The 19,242-nt window shown below is 47.6% G+C and overlaps 1 protein-coding gene across 1 annotated transcript in view; it reads right to left on the reverse strand.

Moving 5' to 3' along the window:
- The window catches only part of LOC121531635 (probable G-protein coupled receptor 174), an 84,708-nt gene extending 66,172 nt beyond the window's left edge, over window positions 1-18,536 (reverse strand). Inside the window, exon 1 of the mRNA XM_045226906.1 lies at window positions 18,398-18,536. The gene's annotated coding sequence lies outside the window, so the exon portion shown is untranslated. The remainder of the gene's footprint in view (window positions 1-18,397) is intronic.
- Window positions 18,537-19,242: the final 706 nt, after the last annotated feature.

Below are 19,242 nucleotides of genomic sequence, written 5' to 3' on the forward strand. Positions count from 1 at the left end.
GAGTTGAGTCCTTACAGACGGTTAGGGTCAGGGTGAGAGTTTAGTCCTTTCAGACGGTTAGGGTCAGGGTGAGGGTTGAGTCCTTACAGACGGTTAGGGTCAGAGTCAGGGTGAGTCCTTACAGACGGTTAGGGTCAGGGTGAGGGTTGAGTCCTTACAGACGGTTAGGGTCAAGGTAAGAGCTGAGTCCTTACAGACGGTTAGGGTCAGGGTGAGGGTTGAGTCCTTTCAGATGGTTAGGGTCAGGGTGAGAGTTGAGTCCTTACAGACGGTTAGGGTAAGGGTGAGAGTTGAGTCCTTTCAGACGGTTAGGGTCAGGGTGAGAGTTTAGTCCTTACAGACGGTTAGGGTCATGGTGAGAGTTGAGTCCTTACAGAAGGTTAGGGTCAGGGTGAGAGTTGAGTCCTTACAGATGGTTAGGGCAGGGTGAGGGGTTGAGTCCTTTCAGACGGTTAGGGTCAGGGTGAGTCCTTAAAGACGGTTAGGGTCAGGGTGAGAGTTGAGTCCTTAAAGACGGTTAGGGTCAGGGTCAGGGTGAGTCCTTACAGACGGTTAGTGTCAGGGTGAGGGTTGAGTCCTTACAGATGGTTAGGGGTCAAAGGTAAGAGCTGAGTCCTTACAGACGGTTAGGGTCAGGGTGAGAGTTTAGTCCTTACAGACGGTTAGGGTCATGGTGAGAGTTGAGTCCTTACAGAAGGTTAGGGTCAGGGTGAGAGTTGAGTCCTTACAGACGGTTAGGGCAGGGTGAGGGTTGAGTCCCTTACAGATGGTTAGGGTCAGGGTGAGGGTTGAGTCCTTACAGACGGTTAGGGTCAGGGTGAGAGTTGAGTCCTTACAGATGGTTAGGGCAGGGTGAGGGTTGAGTTCTTTCAGACGGTTAGGGACAGGGTGCGTCCTTACAGACGGTTAGGGTCAGGGTGAGAGTTGAGTCCTTACAGACGGTTAGGGCAGGGTGAGGGTTGAGTCCTGTCAGACGGTTAGGGTCATGGTGCGTCCTTACAGACGGTTAGAGTCAGGGTGAGAGTTGAGTCCTTACAGACGGTTAGGGTCAAGGTAAGAGTTGAGTCCTTACAGATGGTTAGGGTCAGGGTGAGGGTTGAGTCCTTTCAGACGGTTAGGGTCAGTATGAGAGTTGAGTCCTTACAGACGGTTAGGGTCAGGGTGTGAGTTGAGTCCTTACAGACGGTTAGGGTCAGGGTGAGAGTTGAGTCCTTACAGAAGGTTAGGGTCAGGGTGAGGGTTGAGTCCTTACAGACGGTTAGGGTCAGGGTGAGAGTTGAGTCCTTACAGATGGTTAGGGTCAGGGTGAGGGTTGAGTTCTTTCAGACGGTTAGGGTCAGGGTGAGGGTTGAGTTCTTTCAGACGGTTAGGGACAGGGTGCGTCCTTACAGACGGTTATGGTCAGGGTGAGAGTTGAGTCCTTACAGACGGTTAGGACAGGGTGAGGGTTGAGTCCTTTCAGACAGTTAGGGTCAGGGTGCGTCCTTACAGACGGTTAGGGTCAGGGTGCGTCCTTACAGACGGTTAGGGTCAGGGTGAGAGTTGAGTCCTTACAGACGGTTAGGGTCAAGGTAAGAGTTGAGTCCTTACAGATGGTTAGGGTCAGGGTGAGGGTTGAGTCCTTTCAGATGGTTAGGGTCAGGATGAGAGTTGAGTCCTTACAGACGGTTAGGGTCAGGGTGTGAGTTGAGTCCTTACAGACGGTTAGGGTCAGGGTGAGAGTTGAGTCCTTATAGACGGTTAGGGTCAGGGTGAGATTTGAGTCCTTACAGACGGTTAGGGTCAGGGTGAGAGTTTAGTCCTTTCAGACGGTTAGGGTCAGGGTGAGGGTTGAGTCCTTACAGACGGTTAGGGTCAGGGTGAGGGTTGAGTCCTTACAGACGGTTAGGGTCAAGGTAAGAGCTGAGTCCTTACAGACGGTTAGGGTCAGGGTGAGGGTTGAGTCCTTTCAGATGGTTAGGGTCAGGGTGAGAGTTGAGTCCTTACAGACGGTTAGGGTAAGGGTGAGAGTTGAGTCCTTTCAGACGGTTAGGGTCAGGGTGAGAGTTTAGTCCTTACAGACGGTTAGGGTCATGGTGAGAGTTGAGTCCTTACAGAAGGTTAGGGTCAGGGTGAGAGTTGAGTCCTTACAGACGGTTAGGGCAGGGTGAGGGTTGAGTCCTTTCAGACGGTTAGGGTCAGGGTGAGTCCTTACAGACGGTTAGGGTCAGGGTGAGAGTTGAGTCCTTAAAGACGGTTAGGGTCAGGGTCAGGGTGAGTCCTTACAGACGGTTAGGGTCAGGGTGAGGGTTGAGTCCTTACAGACGGTTAGGGTCAAATGTAAGAGCTGAGTCCTTACAGACGGTTAGGGTCAGGGTGAGAGTTTAGTCCTTACAGACGGTTATGGTCATGGTGAGAGTTGAGTCCTTACAGAAGGTTAGGGTCAGGGTGAGAGTTGAGTCCTTACAGACGGTTAGGGCAGGGTGAGGGTTGAGTCCTTTCAGACGGTTAGGGTCAGGGTCAGGGGTGAGTCATTACAGACGGTTAGGGTCAGGGGGTGAGAGTTGAGTCCTTAAAGACGGTTAGGGTCAGGGTGAGAGTTGAGTCCTTACAGACGGTTATGGTCAGGGTGAGAGTTGAGTCCTTTGAGACGGTTAGGGTCAGGGTGAGAGTTTAGTCCTTACAGACGGTTAGGGGTCATGGTGAGAGTTGAGTCCTTACAGAAGGTTAGGGTCAGGGTGAGAGTTGAGTCCTTACAGACGGTTAGGGGCAGGGTGAGGGGTTGAGTCCTTTCAGACGGTTAGGGTCAGGGTCAGGGTGAGTCATTACAGACGGTTAGGGTCAGGGTGAGAGTTGAGTCCCTTACAGACGGTTAGGGTCAGGGTGAGAGTTGAGTCCTTACAGACGGTTAGGGTCAGGGTGAGAGTTGAGTCCTTACAGACGGTTAAGGTCAGGGTGAGAGTTTGGTCCCTTACAGGCGGTTAGGGTCAGGGGTGAGAGTTGAGTCCTTACAGATGGTTAGGGTCAGGGTGAGAGTTTGGTCCCTTACAGACGGTTAGGGTCAGGGTGAGAGTTGAGTCCTTACAGACGGTTAGGGTCAGGGTGAGAGTTGAGTCCTTTCAGACGGTTAGGGTCAGGGTGAGAGTTTAGTCCTTACAGACGGTTAGGGTCTGTAAGGACTACAGACGGTTAGGCAGGGTGAGGGTTGAGTCCTTTCAGACGGTTAGGGTCAGGGTGAGTCCTTACAGACGGTTAGGGTCAGGGTGAGAGTTTAGTCCTTACAGACGGTTAGGGTCAGGGTGAGAGTTGAGTCCTTACAGACGGTTATGGTCAGGGTGAGAGTTGAGTCCTTTGAGACGGTTAGGGTCAGGGTGAGAGTTTAGTCCTTACAGACGGTTAGGGTCATGGTGAGAGTTGAGTCCTTACAGACGGTTAGGGTCAGGGTGAGAGTTGAGTCCTTACAGACTGTTACGGTCAGGGTGAGAGTTGAGTCCTACAGACGGTTAGGGTCAGGGTGAGAGTTGAGTCCTTACAGACGGTTAGGGTCAGGGTGAGAGTTTGGTCCCTTACAGACGGTTAGGGGTCAGGGTGAGAGTTGAGTCCTTACAGATGGTTAGGGTCTGGGTGAGAGTTGAGTCCTTACAGACGGTTAGGGTCAGGGTGAGAGTTGAGTCCTTTCAGACGGTTAGGGGTCAGGGTGAGAGTTTAGTCCTTACAGACGGTTAGGGTCATGGTGAGAGTTGAGTCCTTACAGAAGGTTAGGGTCAGGGTGAGAGTTGAGTCCTTACAGACGGTTAGGGCAGGGTGAGGTTTGAGTCCTTTCAGACGGTTAGGGTCAGGGTGAGTCCTTACAGACGGTTAGGGTCAGGGTGAGAGTTGAGTCCTTACAGACGGTTATGGTCAGGGTGAGAGTTGAGTCCTTTGAGACGGTTAGGGTCAGGGTGAGAGTTTAGTCCTTACAGACGGTTAGGGTCAGGGTGAGAGTTGAGTCCTTACAGACGGTTAGGGTCATGGTGAGAGTTGAGTCCTTACAGACGGTTAGGGTCAGGGTGAGAGTTGAGTCCTTACAGACGGTTAGGGTCAGGGTGAGAGTTTGGTCCCTTACAGACGGTTAGGGTCAGAGTGAGAGTTGAGTCCTTACAGATGGTTAGGGTCAGGGTGAGGGTTGAGTCCTTACAGACGGTTAGGGTCAGGGTGAGAGTTGAGTCCTTACAGACGGTTAGGGTCAGGGTGGGGGTTGAGTCCTTTCAGACGGTTAGGGTCAGGGTGAGTCCTTACAGACGGTTAGGGTCAGGGTGAGAGTTGAGTCCTTACAGACGGTTAGTGTCAGGGTGAGAGTTGAGTCCCTTACAGACGGTTAGGGTCAGGGTGAGAGTTGAGTCCTTACAGATGGTTAGGGTCAGGGTGAGAGTTGAGTCCTTACAGACGGTTAGGGTCAGGGTGAGAGTTGAGTCCTTACAGATGGTTAGGGCAGGGTGAGAGTTAAGTCCTTACAGATGGTTAGGGTCAGGGTGAGTCCTTACAGATGGTTAGGGTCAGGGTGAGAGTTGAGTCCTTACAGACGGTTAGGGTCAGGGTGAGAGTTGAGTCCTTACAGACGGTTAGGGTCAGGGTGAGGGTTGAGTCCTTACAGATGGTTAGGGTCAGGGTGAGAGTTGAGTCCTTACAGATGGTTAGGGCAGGGTGAGAGTTGAGTCCTTACAGATGGTTAGGGTCAGGGTGAGTCCTTTCAGATGGTTAGGGTCAGGGTGAGAGTTGAGTCCTTACAGACGGTTAGGGTCAGGGTGAGGGTTGAGTCCATACAGATGGTTAGGGTCAGGGTGAGAGTTGAGTCCTTACAGATGGTTAGGGTCAGGGTGATGGTTGAATTTTGGACACACCTACTCATTTAAGGGTTTGTCTTTATTTTTACTATTTTCTACACTGTAGAATAATAGTGAAGACTTAAAACTATGAAATAACACATATGGAATCATGTAGTAACCAAATAAGTGATAAACAAATCAAAATATATTTGATATTTGATATTCTTCAAAGAGCCACCCTTTGCCTTGATGACAGCTTTGTACACTCTTGCATTCTCTCAACCAGCTTCACCTGGAATGCTTTTCCAACAGTCTTGAAGGAGTTCCCACATATGCTGAGCACTTGTTGGCTGCTTTTCCTTCATTCTGCCGTCCAATTCATCCCAAACCATCTCAATTTGGATGAGGTTGGGGGATTGTGGAGGCCAGGTCATCTGATGCAGCACTCCATCACTCTCCTTCTTGGTAAAATATCCCTTACACAGCCTGGAAGTGTGTTGGGTCATTGTCCTGTTGAAAAACAAATGATAGTCCCACTAAGTGCAAACCAGATGGGATGGCGTATCGCTGCAGAATGCTGTGGTAGCCATACTGGTTAAGTGTGACTTGAATTCGAAATATATCACAGACAGTGTCACCAACAAAGCACCCCCACACCATAACACCTCCTCCTCCATGCTTTACGGTGGGAAATACACATGCAGAGATCATCCGTTCACCCACTCCGCGTCTCACAAAGACACGGCGGTTGGAACCAAAATTCTCAAATTTGGACTCAAGACCAAAGGACAAATTTCCACCGGTCTAATGTTCATTGCTCATGTTTCTTGGCCCAAGCAGGTCTCTTCTTCTTATTGGTGTCCTTTAGTAGTGGTTTCTTTGCAGCAATTCGACCATGAAGGCCTGATTCACACAGTCCCCTCTGAACTGTTGATGTTGAGATGTGTCTGTTACTTGAACTCTGTGAAGCATTTATTTTGGCTGCAATTTCTGAGGCTGGTAACTCTAATGAACTTATCCTCTGTAGCAGAGGTAACTCTGGGTCTTCCTTTCCTGTGGCGGTCCTCATGAGAGCCAGTTCCTTCATTGTGCTTGATGGTTTTTGCGACTGCACTTAAAGAAACTTTCAAAGTTCTTGAAATGTTCCGCATTGACTGACCTTCATGTCTTAAAGTAATGATGGACTGTCATTTCTCTTTGCTTATTTGAACTGTTCTTGCCATAATATGGACTTGGTCTTTTACCAAATAGGGATATCTTCTGTATACCCCCCACCTTGTCACAACACAACTGATTGGCTCAAACGCACTAAGAAGGAAAGAAATTCCACAAATTAACTTTTAATAAGGCACACCTGTTAATTGAAATGCATTCCAGGTGACTACCTCATGAAGCTGGTTGAGAGAATGCCAAGAGTGTGCAAAGCTGTCATCAAGGCAAAGGGTGGCTATTTGAAGAATCTCAAATATAAAATATATTTTGATTTGTTTAACATTTTTTGGTTACTACATGATTCCATATGTGATATTTCATAGTTTTGATGTCTTCACTATTATTCTACAATGTAGAAAATAGTAAAATAAAGAAAAACCCTTGAATGAGTAGGAGTGTCCAAACTTTTGACTGGTAGTGTACTTCTCAACTTTCCTAATATTAAGCACATTGCTTCTCTTTACAACAGGAGTATAGCCTACCTGGCTGGCATGAAAATGAACCACGTGAAAAGCGTCCTCCATTTGCTATTTACAGTTGAAGTCGGAAGTTACATTTAGGTTGGAGTCATTCAAACTTGTTTTTCAACCACTCCACAAATGTCTTGTTAACAAACTATAGTTCTGGCAAGTCGTTTAGGACATCTAATTTGTGCATGACACAAGTCATTTTTCCAACAATTGTTTACAGACAGATTATTTCACTTATAATTCACTGTATCACAATTCCAGTGGGTCAGAAGTTTACATACACTAAGTTGACTGTGCCTTTAAACAGCTTGGAAAATTCCAGAAAATGATGTCATGGCTTTAGAAGCTTCTGATAGGCTAATTGACATCATTTGAGTCAATTGGAGGTGTACCTGTGGGTGTATTTCAAGGCCTACCTTCAACCCCAGTGCCTCTTTGCTTGACATCATGGGAAAATTAAAAGAAATCAGCCAAGACCTCAGAAAAAAAATGGTAGACCTCCACAAGTCTGGTTCATCCTTGGGAGCAATTTCCAAAAGCCTGAAGGTACCACGTTCATCTGTTCAAACAATAGTACGCAAGTATAAACACCATGGGACCACGCAGCCGTCATACCGCTCAGGAAGGAGACACGTTCTGTCTCCTAGAGATTAACGTACGTTGGTGCGAAAAGTGCAAATCAATCCCAGAACAACAGCAAAGGACCTTGTGAAGATGCTAGAGGAAACAGGTACAAAAGTATCTATATCCACAGTAAAACGAGTCCTATATCGACATAACCTGAAAGGCAGCTCAGCAAGGAAGAAGCCACTGCTCCAAAACCGCCATAAAAAAGCCAGACTGCGGTTTGCAACTGCACATGGGGACAAAGATCGTACTTTTTGGAGAAATGTCCTTTGGTCTGATGAAACAAAAATAGAACTGTTTGGCCATAATGACCATTGTTATGTTTGGAGGAAAAAGGGGGTGGCTTGCAAGCCGAAGAACAAACATCCCAACCACGAAGCACGGGGGTGGCAGCATCATGCTGTGGGGGTGCTTTGCTGCAGGACGGACTGGTGCACTTCACAAAATAGATGGCATCATGAGGAAGGAAAATGATGTGGAAATATTGGAGCAACATCTCAAGACATCAGTCAGGAAGTTAAAGCTTGGTCGCAAATGGGTCTTCCAAATGGACAATGACCCCAAGCATACTTCCATAGTTGTGGCAAAATGGCTTAAGGACAACAAAGTCAAGGTATTGGAATGGCCATCACAAAGCCCTGACCTCAATCCTATAGAAAATGTGTGGGCAGAACTGAAAAAGTGTGTGCGAGCAAGGAGGCTTTTGCTGTTCGTTAGGCCTACTCATCTTGTTGGCCTGATGAAAAGTAAATGTGGACAGTTCTTCCAATATCTTCAATATGTGCATTGGATAAGGGCGCGCAGTTGTGTTCCTGATGTGTCTGTCTTCACTTGTAGCCTGTGAGAAAAACCTGATCATGTGACAGAGAGCCATGTGAGTAAGAGTTGCTGGAGAAGGGAATTATAATTATTATGTTCAGCCCAAGGGCACAACGGTCACTGGCCGCAAAAGGCATGGATTTTTTTAGGGGGCCACACAAAGGGGATTTAGCCGGGAAATTCTAGGCTTTATCAAGTGCCTGTCAAATTTTGAGTGAGAGACTGATGAAGTGTGTACAGCCTGCACAAAAAACAAAGCAGAGCTCATACCTTTCATGCAACGTTTTCAAATCATCATTAGAGTCACATGATGCAGCCTTAGAATGTATGAAAAATCAAAACATATAGCCCAACATTTGTATCACAACTAACGTTATATAAATAACTCTCAATTAAGCATATAGGAGGACCTGTTTCTTTGTTAACCGCTCAACACAGAATAGCCGCATGTGGCCACTCCCTCAAATCGCTTGGAGAAAATATCCTTTCTATTTTATTCAGCTTTGTTCAATTGTATTCTTCATACTATAAAATAATACAAAATAATGGCATGGAATTCTAAGCTAATCTTGTCTGCTAAATGAACTAGTGTAGCCCACAGCCATATGGCATAGCCAGATCAGGACCTAACATAAGGACAACTCAGAGTATGCTATTCTGTTCTTCTGAAATATCATGTTTCTTTAGACCTGTCTAAAATAAATAATGGATTTATTGTGATGGTGTAGGCTATATTACATGGATTTATTAGACTTTTTAACATGTAGATGTTCCAAAGGTCTGCATCAGTGGCTTGTAGGCTGTGCGTGGAAGCCAGGAGATGCTAAATGTGTTTATGTTCATTAACAGTCAATTACTGTGAGACTGGCAGTTATATGCTTGACAATCACCGGCTGACAACATGTAATGACCGCCACAGCCCTAGGGTTGAGTCCCTTCCAGAGGGTTAGGGTTAGGGTTAGGGTTAGGGTTAGGGTTAGGGTTAGGGTTAGGGTTAGGGTTAGGGTTAGGGTTAGGGTTAGGGTTAGGGTTAGGGCTAGGGTTAGGGTTAGGGTTAGGGTGAGGGCTAGGGTTAGGGTTAGGGTTAGGGTCAGGGTTAGGGTTAGGGTCAGGGTGAGGGTGAGGGCTAGGGTTAGGGTTAGGGTCAGGGTGAGTATTGGAGTCCCTTCCAGAGGGTTAGGGTCAGGGTGAGTATTGGAGTCCCTTCCAGAGGGTTCGGGTCAGGGTGAGTATTGGAGTCCCTTCCAGAGGGTTAGGGTCAGGGTGAGTATTGGAGTCCCTTCCAGAGGGTCAGGGTCAGGGTGAGGGCTAGGGTTAGGGTTAGGGTCAGGGTGAGTATTGGAGTCCCTTCCAGAGGGTTAGGGTCAGGGGGAGTATTGGAGTCCCTTCCAGAGGGTTAGGGTCAGGGTGAGTATTGGAGTCCCTTACAGAGGGTTAGGGTCAGGGGGAGTATTGGAGTCCCTTCCAGAGGGTTAGGGTCAGGGTGAGTATTGGAGTCCCTTCCAGAGGGTTAGGGTCAGGGTGAGGGTTGGAGTCCCTTCCAGAGGGTTAGGGTCAGGGTGAGTATTGGAGTCCCTTCCAGAGGGTTAGGGTCAGGGTGAGTATTGGAGTCCCTTACAGAGGGTTCGGGTCAGGGTGAGTATTGGAGTCCCTTACAGAGGGTTAGGGTCAGGGTGAGTATTGGAGTCCCTTACAGAGGGTTAGGGTCAGGGTGAGTATTGGAGTCCCTTCCAGAGGGTTAGGGTCAGGGTGAGTATTGGAGTCCCTTCCAGAGGGTTAGGGTCAGGGTGAGGGTTGGAGTCCCTTCCAGAGGGTTAGGGTCAGGGTGAGTATTGGAGTCCCTTCCAGAGGGTTAGGGTCAGGGGGAGTATTGGAGTCCCTTCCAGAGGGTTAGGCTCAGGGTGAGTATTGGAGTCCCTTCCAGAGGGTTAGGGTCAGGGGGAGTATTGGAGTCCCTTCCAGAGGGTTAGGGTCAGGGTGAGTATTGGAGTCCCTTCCAGAGGGTTAGGGTCAGGGTGAGTATTGGAGTCCCTTCCAGAGGGTTAGGGTCAGGGTGAGTATTGGAGTCCCTTCCAGAGGGTTAGGGTCAGGGTGAGTATTGGAGTCCCTTCCAGAGGGTTAGGGTCAGGGTGAGTATTGGAGTCCCTTCCAGAGGGTTAGGGTCAGGGTGAGTATTGGAGTCCCTTCCAGAGGGTTAGGGTCAGGGGGAGTATTGGAGTCCCTTCCAGAGGGTTAGGGTCAGGGTGAGTATTGGAGTCCCTTCCAGAGGGTTAGGGTCAGGGGGAGTATTGGAGTCCCTTACAGAGGGTTAGGGTCAGGGTGAGTATTGGAGTCCCTTACAGAGGGTTAGGGTCAGGGTGAGTATTGGAGTCCCTTACAGAGGGTTAGGGTCAGGGTGAGTATTGGAGTCCCTTCCAGAGGGTTAGGGTCAGGGTGAGGGCTAGGGTTAGGGTTAGGATCAGGGGGAGTATTGGAGTCCCTTCCAGAGGGTTAGGGTCAGGGTGAGTATTGGAGTCCCTTCCAGAGGGTTAGGGTCAGGGTGAGTATTGAAGTCCCTTCCAGAGGGTTACGGTCAGGGTGAGGGTTGAAGTCCCTTCCAGAGGGTTAGGGTCAGGGTGAGTATTGGAGTCCCTTCCAGAGGGTTAGGGTCAGGGGGAGTATTGGAGTCCCTTCCAGAGGGTTAGGGTCAGGGTGAGTATTGGAGTCCCTTCCAGAGGGTTCGGGTCAGGGTGAGTATTGGAGTCCCTTCCAGAGGGTTAGGGTCAGGGGGAGTATTGGAGTCCCTTCCAGAGGTTTAGGGTCAGGGTGAGTATTGGAGTCCCTTCCAGAGGGTTAGGGTCAGGGTGAGTATTGGAGTCCCTTACAGAGGGTTAGGGTCAGGGTGAGTATTGGAGTCCCTTCCAGAGGGTTAGGGTCAGGGTGAGTATTGGAGTCCCTTCCAGAGGGTTAGGGTCAGGGTGAGTATTGGAGTCCCTTCCAGAGGGTTAGGGTCAGGGTGAGTATTGGAGTCCCTTACAGAGGGTTAGGGTCAGGGTGAGTATTGGAGTCCCTTCCAGAGGGTTAGGGTCAGGGTGAGTATTGGAGTCCCTTACAGAGGGTTAGGGTCAGGGTGAGTATTGAAGTCCCTTCCAGAGGGTTAGGGTCAGGGTGAGTATTGGAGTCCCTTCCAGAGGGTTAGGGTCAGGGGGAGTATTGGAGTCCCTTCCAGAGGGTTAGGGTCAGGGTGAGTATTGGAGTCCCTTCCAGAGGGTTAGGGTCAGGGTGAGTATTGGAGTCCCTTACAGAGGGTTAGGGTCAGGGTGAGTATTGAAGTCCCTTACAGAGGGTTAGGGTCAGGGTGAGTATTGGAGTCCCTTACAGAGGGTTAGGGTCAGGGTGAGTATTGGAGTCCCTTCCAGAGGGTTAGGATCAGGGTGAGTATTGAAGTCCTTTACATAGTGGGAACCCCTACAGATTAATCATTATTTAGAGCTCTAGTTCTCTTCCTGGTAGAATAACTATTTCCTGTTCAAAATGACTCAGCAGTCACCCATGATCATCTCTGGTTCTAGTCTAGCTGAACAATGTCCAGACTACTGTCATCTATCCCCCAATAGTTGGCCAGTTATCTAGCCAGTGTCGGTCCTTTGTCTCTGTATATTCTCCACATCAAGTCATTAACATCTCAAAAATATTTACACAAATACTCCATTATCTCTCCCCTCTGCCCTCGTCCACTCTGCTCCCCCTCTCCTTCATCCCCTGTCCTTCATCCCCTACCCCGCTCCTCTCTGCCCTGCTTCTCACATCTCTAATCATCTTATCTCAGAGCCCTGCTCTCTCTCTCTCTCTCTCTCTCTCTCTCTCTCTCTCTCTCTCTCTCTCTCTCTCTCTCTCTCTCTCTCTCGTCTCTCTCGTCTCTCTGCTCTTTCTGCTCTCTCTCGTCTCTCTCTGGTCTCTCTCTTTGCTCTCTCGCCTCTCTCTCTCTGCTCTCTCGCCTCTCTCTCTCTGCTCTCTCGCTCTCTCTCTGCTCTCAATTAAATTAAATTAAATTCCATTTAAGGACTTTATTGGCATGGGAAACGTGTGTTAACATTGCCAAAGCAAGTGAAGTAGATAGTAAACAAAAGTGAAATAAACAATAAATATTAACAGTAAACATTACACTCAGAAGTTCCAAAAGAATAAAGACATTTCAAATGTCATATTATGTATATATACAGTGTTGTAACGATGTGCAAATAGTTAAAGTACAAAGGGGAAAATAAATAAACTTAATTATGGGTTGTATTTACAATGGTGTTTGTTCTTCACTGGTTGCCCTTTTCTTGTGGCAACAGGTCACACATCTTGCTGCTGTGATGGCACACTGTGGTTTTTCACCCAGTAGATAAGGGAGTTTATCCAAATTGAGTTTGTTTTCGAATTCTTTGTGGATCTGTGTAATCTGAGGGACATATGTGTCTCTAATATGGTCACACATTTGGCAGGAGGTTAGGAAGTGCAGCTCAGTTTCCACATCATTTTGTGGGCAGTGTGCACATAGCCTGTCTTCTCTTGAGAGCCAGGTCTGCCTACGGCGGCCTTTCTCAATAGCAAGGCTATGCTCACTGAGTCTGTACATAGTCAAAGCTTTCCTTAAGTTTGGGTCAGTCACAGTGGTCAGGTATTCTGCCACTGTGGACTCTGTTTAGGGCCAAATAGCATTCTAGTTTGCTCTGTTTTTTTGTTAATTCTTTCCAATGTGTCAAGTAATTCTCTTTTTGTTTTCTCAAGATTTGGTTGGGTCTAATTGTGTTGCTGTTGCTATCCTGGGGCTCTGTGAGGTCTGTTTGTGTTTGTGAACAGAGCCCCAGGACCAGCTTACTTAGGGGACTCTTCTCCAAGTTCACCTCTCTGTATGTGATGGCTTTGTTATGGAAGGTTTGGGAATCGCTTCCTTTTAAGTGGTTATAGAATTTAACAGCTCTTTTCTGGATTTTTATAATTAGCGGGTATCGGCCTAATTCTGCTCTGCATGAATTATTTGGTATGTCGAATTTTATGTTCCTTTTGATGGCATAGAAGGCCCTTCTTGCCTTGTCTCTCAGATCGTTCACAGCTTTGTGGAAGTTGCCTGTGGCGCTGATGTTTAGGCCGAGGTATGTATCGTTTTTTGTGTGCTCTAGGGCAACGGTGTCTAGATAGAAGTTGTATTTGTGGTCCTGGCAACTGGACCTTTTTTGGAATACCATTATTTTTGTCTTACTGAGATTTACTGTCAGGGCCCAGGTCTGACAGAATCTGTGCAGAAGATCTAGGTGCTGCTGTAGGCCCTCCTTGGTTGGTGACAGAAGCACCAGATCCTCAGCAAACATTAGACATTTTACTTCAGATTCTAGTAGGGTGAGGCCGGGTGCTGCAGACTGTTCTAGTGCCCTCGCCAATTCGTTGATATATATGTTGAAGAGGGTGGGGCTTAAACTGCATCCCTGTCTCAACCCCACGGCCCTGTGGAAAGAAATTTGTGTTTTTTGCCCATTTTAATCACACACTTGTTGTTTGTGTACATGGATTATATAATGTCGTATGTTTTCCCCCCAACCCCACTTTCCATCAATTTGTATAGCAGACCCTCATGCCAAATTGAGTCAAACGCTTTTTTGAAATCAACAAAGCATGAGAAGACTTTGCCTTTGTTTTGGTTTGTTTGTTTGTCAATTAGGGTGTGCAGGGAGAATACGTGGTCTGTCGTACGGTAATTTGGTAAAAAGCCAATTTGACATTTGCTCAGTACATTGTTTTCACTGAGGAAATGAACTATTCTGCTGTTAATGATAATGCAGAGGTTTTTCCCAAGGTTGCTGTTGACGCATATCCCACGGTAGTTATTGGGGTCAAATTTGTCTCCACTTTTGTGGATTGGGGTGATCAGTCCTTGGTTCCAAATATTGGGGAAGATGCCAGAGCTAAGGATGATGTTAAAGGGTTTAAGTATAGCCAATTGGAATTTGTGGTCTGTATATTTTATCATTTCATTGAGGATACCATCAACATCACAGGCCTTTTTGGGTTGGAGGGTTTGTATTTTGTCCTGTAGTTCATTCAATGTAATTGGAGAATCCAGTGGGTTCTGGTAGTCTTTAATAGTTGATTCTAAGATTTGCATTTGATCATGTATATTTTTTTGCTGTTTGTTCTTTGTTATAGGGCCAAAAAGATTGGAGAAGTGGTTTACCCATACATCTCTGTTTTGGATAGATAGCTCTTCGTGTTGTTGTTTGTTTGGTGTTTTCTAATTTTCCCAGAAGTGGTTAAAGTCTATGGATTCTTCAATTACATTGAGCTGATTTCTGACATGCTGTTCCTTCTTTTTCCGTAGTGTATTTCTGTATTGTTTTAGTGATTCACCATAGTGAAGGCGTAGGCTAAGGTTTGCTGGGTCTCTATGTTTTTGGTTGGATAGGTTTCTCAATTTCTTTCTTAGGTTTTTGCGTTCTTCATCAAACCATTTGTCACTGTTGTTACATTTCTTTGGTTTTCTGTTAGAGATTTTTAGATTTGATAGGGAAGCTGAGAGGTCAAATATACTGTTTAGTTTTTCTACTGCCAAGTTTACACCTTCACTACTGCCCGTTCCATGATCTCGCCATCACGGTTGACAACTCCGTTGTGTCCTCCTCCCAGAGTGCGAAGAGCCTTGGCGTGACCCTGGACAACACCCTGTCGTTCTCCGCTAACATCAAGGCGGTGACCCGATCCTGTAGGTTCATGCTCTACAACATTCGGAGAGTACGACCCTGCCTTACACAGGAAGCGGCACAGGTCCTAATCCAGGCACTTGTCATCTCCCCGTCTGGATTACTGCAACTCGCTGTTGGCTGGGCTCCCTGCCTGTGGCATTAAACCCCTACAACTCATCCAGAATGCCGCAGCCCGTCTGGTGTTCAACCTTCCCAAGTTCTCTCACGTCACCCCGCTCCTCCGCACACTCCACTGGCTTCCAGTTGAAGCTCGCATCTGCTACAAGACCATGGTGCTTGCCTACGGAGCTGTGAGGGGAACGGCACCTCCGTACCTTCAGGCTCTGATCAGTCCCTACACCCAAACGAGGGCACTGCGTTCATCCACCTCTGGCCTGCTGGCTCCCTACCTCTGCGGAAGCATAGTTCCCGCTCAGCCCAGTCAAAACTGTTCGCTGCTCTGGCACCCCAATGGTGGAACAAGCTCCCTCACGACGCCAGGACAGCGGAGTCACTCACCACCTTCCGGAGACATTTGAAACCCCACCTCTTTAAGGAATACCTGGGATAGGATAAAGTAATTATTCTACCCCCTCCCCCTTTACTCCAACCCCCCAACACAAAAAAAACATTGTAAAGTGGTTATCCCACTGGCTATAAGGTGAATGCACCTATTTGTAAGTCGCTCTGGATAAGAGAGTCTGCTAAATGACGTAAATGTAAATGTAAATTACAGTGGAACATTTTGTCCAGGAAGTTGTCTAGAATGGATTGAATTTGTTGTTGCCTAATTGTTTTTTGGTAGGTTTCAACACTACTTTCCTTCCATCTATAGCATTTCTTAATATTATTCAGTTCCTTTGGCTTTGATGCCTCATGATTGAGTATTGCTCTGTTCAAGTAGACTGTGGTTTTTCTGTGGTCTGATAGGGGTGTCAGTGGGCTGACTGTGAACGCTCTGAGAGACTCTGGGTTGAGGTCAGTGATAAAGTAGTCTACAGTACTACTGCCAAGAGATGAGCTATAGGTGTACCTACCAAAAGAGTCCCCTCTAAGCCTACCATTGACTATGTACATACCCAGTGTGCGACAGAGCTGCAGGAGTTGTGACCCGTTTTTGTTGGTTATGATGTCGTAGTTGTGTCTAGGGGGGCATATGGGGGAGGGAATGCTGTCACCTCCAGGTAGGTGTTTGTCCCCCTGTGTGCTGAGGGTGACAGATTCTTGTCCAGTTCTGGCATTTAGGTCACCACAGACTAGTACATGTCCCTGGGTCTGGAAATGATTGATTTCCCCCTCCAGGATGGAGAAGCTGTCTTCATTAAAGTATGGGGATTCTAGTGGGGGGATATAGGTAGCACAGAGGAGGACATTTATCTCTGTTGAGATCATTTCCTTTTGAATTTCTAGCCAAATGTAAAATGTTCCTGTTTTGATTAATTTAATAGAGTGAATTAGGCCTGCTCTATACCAAATTAGCATACCCTCTGAGTCTCTTCCCTGTTTGACACCTGGTAGTTTGGTGGATGGGACTACCAGCTCTCTGTAACCTAGAGGGTGCCAGTGGGTCCCTCCTCTATACCATGTTTCTTGTAGGATGACAATGTCTGTATTTCTGATTTCTTTGGTGATGCCCAGGTTCCTGCTCTTTAGGCCAAAGGCAGATGACCTCAGGCCTTGGATATTCCAGGATGAGATAGTGAAGGCTTTGTGTTCCATAAAGTGTCTAATGTTGTTTGCCGTGTGGTTTGGCCTCAGGCCAGTAATTGTGAGCAGAGCCTGCTGAGCACCTGGTACATGCCATTGGCTTGGGCTAGTGTAAGAGTGGGGGTTGGGCCTGTTTGCCTGCTCACGGCCTGAGCGTATGTGTGACTCTCTCTCGCTCTCTCTCGCTCTCTCTCTGCTCTCTCTCTCGCTCTCTCTCTGCGCTCTCTCTCTCTCTCTCTCTCTCTCTCTCTCTCTCTCTCTCTCTCTCTCTCTCTCTCTCTCTCTCTGCTCTCTCTCTCTCTCTCTCTCTCTCTCTCTGCTCTCTCTCTCTCTCTCTGCTCTCTCTCTCTCTCTCTGCTCTCTCTCTCTATCCTCTGCTCTCTCTCTGTCTCTCTCTCTCTCTCTGCTCTCTCTCTCTCTCTCTCTCTCTCTCTCTCTCTCTCTCTATCCTCTGCTCTCTCTCTCTCTCTCTCTCTCTCTCTCTCTGCTCTCTCTCTCTCTCTCTCTCCTCTGCTCTCTCTGTCTCTCTCTCTCTGTCTCTCTCTCTGCTCTCTCTCTGTCTCTCTCTCTGCTCTCTCTCTCTCTCTCTGCTCTCTCTCTCTCTCTGCCTCTCTCTCTCTGCTTCCTCTCTCTCTCTCTGCTCTCTCTCTGTCTCTCTCTCTGCTCTCTCTGTCTCTCTCTGTCTCTCTCTCTGCTCTCTCTCTCTCTCTGCTCTCTCTCTCTCTCTCTCTCTCTCTCTCTCTCTCTCTCTCTCTCTCTCTCTGCTCTCTCTTTCTATCCTCTGCTCTCTGCCTCTTTCTTTCCTCTCCTCCTCTCCTCTGGTGATCTTCGGCCCAGTGTGTGTTGGAGCTGATTCAGCATTTCTGGGATTTGAACCCTGACCCCTCCCCCGTTCCAGGCTAACACCATCCTCTTCTCCTCTCTGTTTTATCTGCAGCGTTCAGTAGGAACATCCCCCATCACAGTCTTTCACATGCAATCATCTACCAGCTCTCACATACTCATGTCAGCATTAGACGTTCATCCATGTTTCTCAAACAAAGTTGTTCAAAATGTCAAATTTCAAAGTGTTTAAGGCATTAACTCCAAATGGTTAAGGTTTGGGCTTAAAACAAAAATATAAAAACCTACTTTCTATCATTGGATTCGCAGGCTGGTCACTTGAAACACACGTCGATTTCGGACGTTTGAAAAGGTCCTGAGGACTTTCACCAAATAAACTCTGGTACATGTTCAGAGGACTGCACCCCAGTAGTTAACAATTGTCTAGCAAGCAGGAAAGTACTTGATAGTACTAAATTGAGTTGTATGCTTTCCCCAAACCATAGCCCTAACCTTAACCACTCAAAATGAACACCTAAACTTAACCCTTTGAGTTGTTTCTGTTTTAACCTTGTAACCACGCGGAATTAATGGATCAAAAATAGACTTTCATCGAATCACTTCAAATCCTGAAGTGTAACTATGAGATCAAGTTGGGATTTGAACATGTAATCTTTGGTATCAGAGGCAGACACATACGCCTATCTGCCATCCCTGCCCACAACGCCCAAAACCCAAATCTACTTGAAGGTAACAGCGCTCACTGTTGCCCCTAGTGGCCGGTTTCCACTTCATCGCCCGACATCCTCAGACATGGATGGATGTCGAATACTGACTTGGACTGACGGGTGACCTGGCTGAGAGAGAGTGGAAACTCTTCTCTCTAACTCAACTCTCTGAGGATTACTGCAACTCTTTCCCCATGCCCCGCACCACACACCCTCCACATATCAACTCTTTCCCCATGCCCCGCACCACACACCCTCCACATATCAACTCTTTCCCCATGCCCCGCACCACACACCCTCCACATATCAACTCTTTCCCCATGCCCCGCACCACACACCCTCCACATATCAGACATTCCACACAGTGAGGAAACACATACCCTGAGGCATGACTACACAACTAAAGCATTCTGTTACCCCCTTTCCCCTACACACACACACACACACACACACACACACACACACACACACACACACACACACACACACACACACATAACAGTATAGTTGTTAGTGTTGTATCTCACCTCAGCCTGTCCTCATGGTTCGTCTCAGTCTTTTTAGAGGGAAACAGTAGAACGATATCACACCAGACACATGTTGACTCTCTCTCTGTTTCTCTCTATCTTTCTCTCTCCGTCTCACTCTCTGCCCTACTGGTCTAACTTTCTGTCAGTCTGTTTCTCTTTCTCTTTCTCTCTCCGTCTCTCTCTCTCTCTCTGTCTCTCTCTCACTCTCTCTGTCTCTCTCTCTCTCTGTCTCTCTCTCTCTCTCTCTCTCTCTCTCTCTCTCTCTCTCTCTCTCTCTCTCTCTCTCTCTCTCTCTCTCTCTCTCTCTCTCTCTCTCTCTCTCTCTCTCTCTCTCTCTCTCTCTCTCTCTCTCTCTCTCTCTGTCTCTCTCTCTCTCTCTGTCTCTCTCTGTCTCTCTGTAAAGTTGATCTCAGATAGAGCTTCCTGTGTGAGTTTGGGTGTGTGGTTTATAGTGGCTGTTAGAAACCATCACTTCTGTTCTCAGAATCACTGGAGCGTCTTCCTCTTTAGTCTCTCTAGAGCAGGGCTTTCCAACCCTGATCCTGGAGAGCTCCCCTCCTGGAGGTATTAACTCCAACCCTGATCCTGGAGAGATACCCTCCTGTAGGTTTTAACTCCAACCCTGATCCCGGAGAGATACCCTCCTGTAGGTTTTAACTCCAACCCTGATCCTGGAGAGATACCCACCTGGAGGTTTTAACTCCAACCCTGATCCTGGAGAGATACCCTCCTGTAGGTTTTAGCTCCAACCCTGATCCTGGAGAGATACCCTCCAGTAGGTTTTAACTCCAACCCTGATCCTGGAGAGATACCCTCCTGTAGGTTTTAACTCCAACCCTGAT

Source organism: Coregonus clupeaformis, chromosome 2 (assembly GCF_020615455.1).
Source record: "Coregonus clupeaformis isolate EN_2021a chromosome 2, ASM2061545v1, whole genome shotgun sequence".
In the NCBI taxonomy this organism is placed as follows: Eukaryota; Metazoa; Chordata; class Actinopteri; order Salmoniformes; family Salmonidae; genus Coregonus; species Coregonus clupeaformis.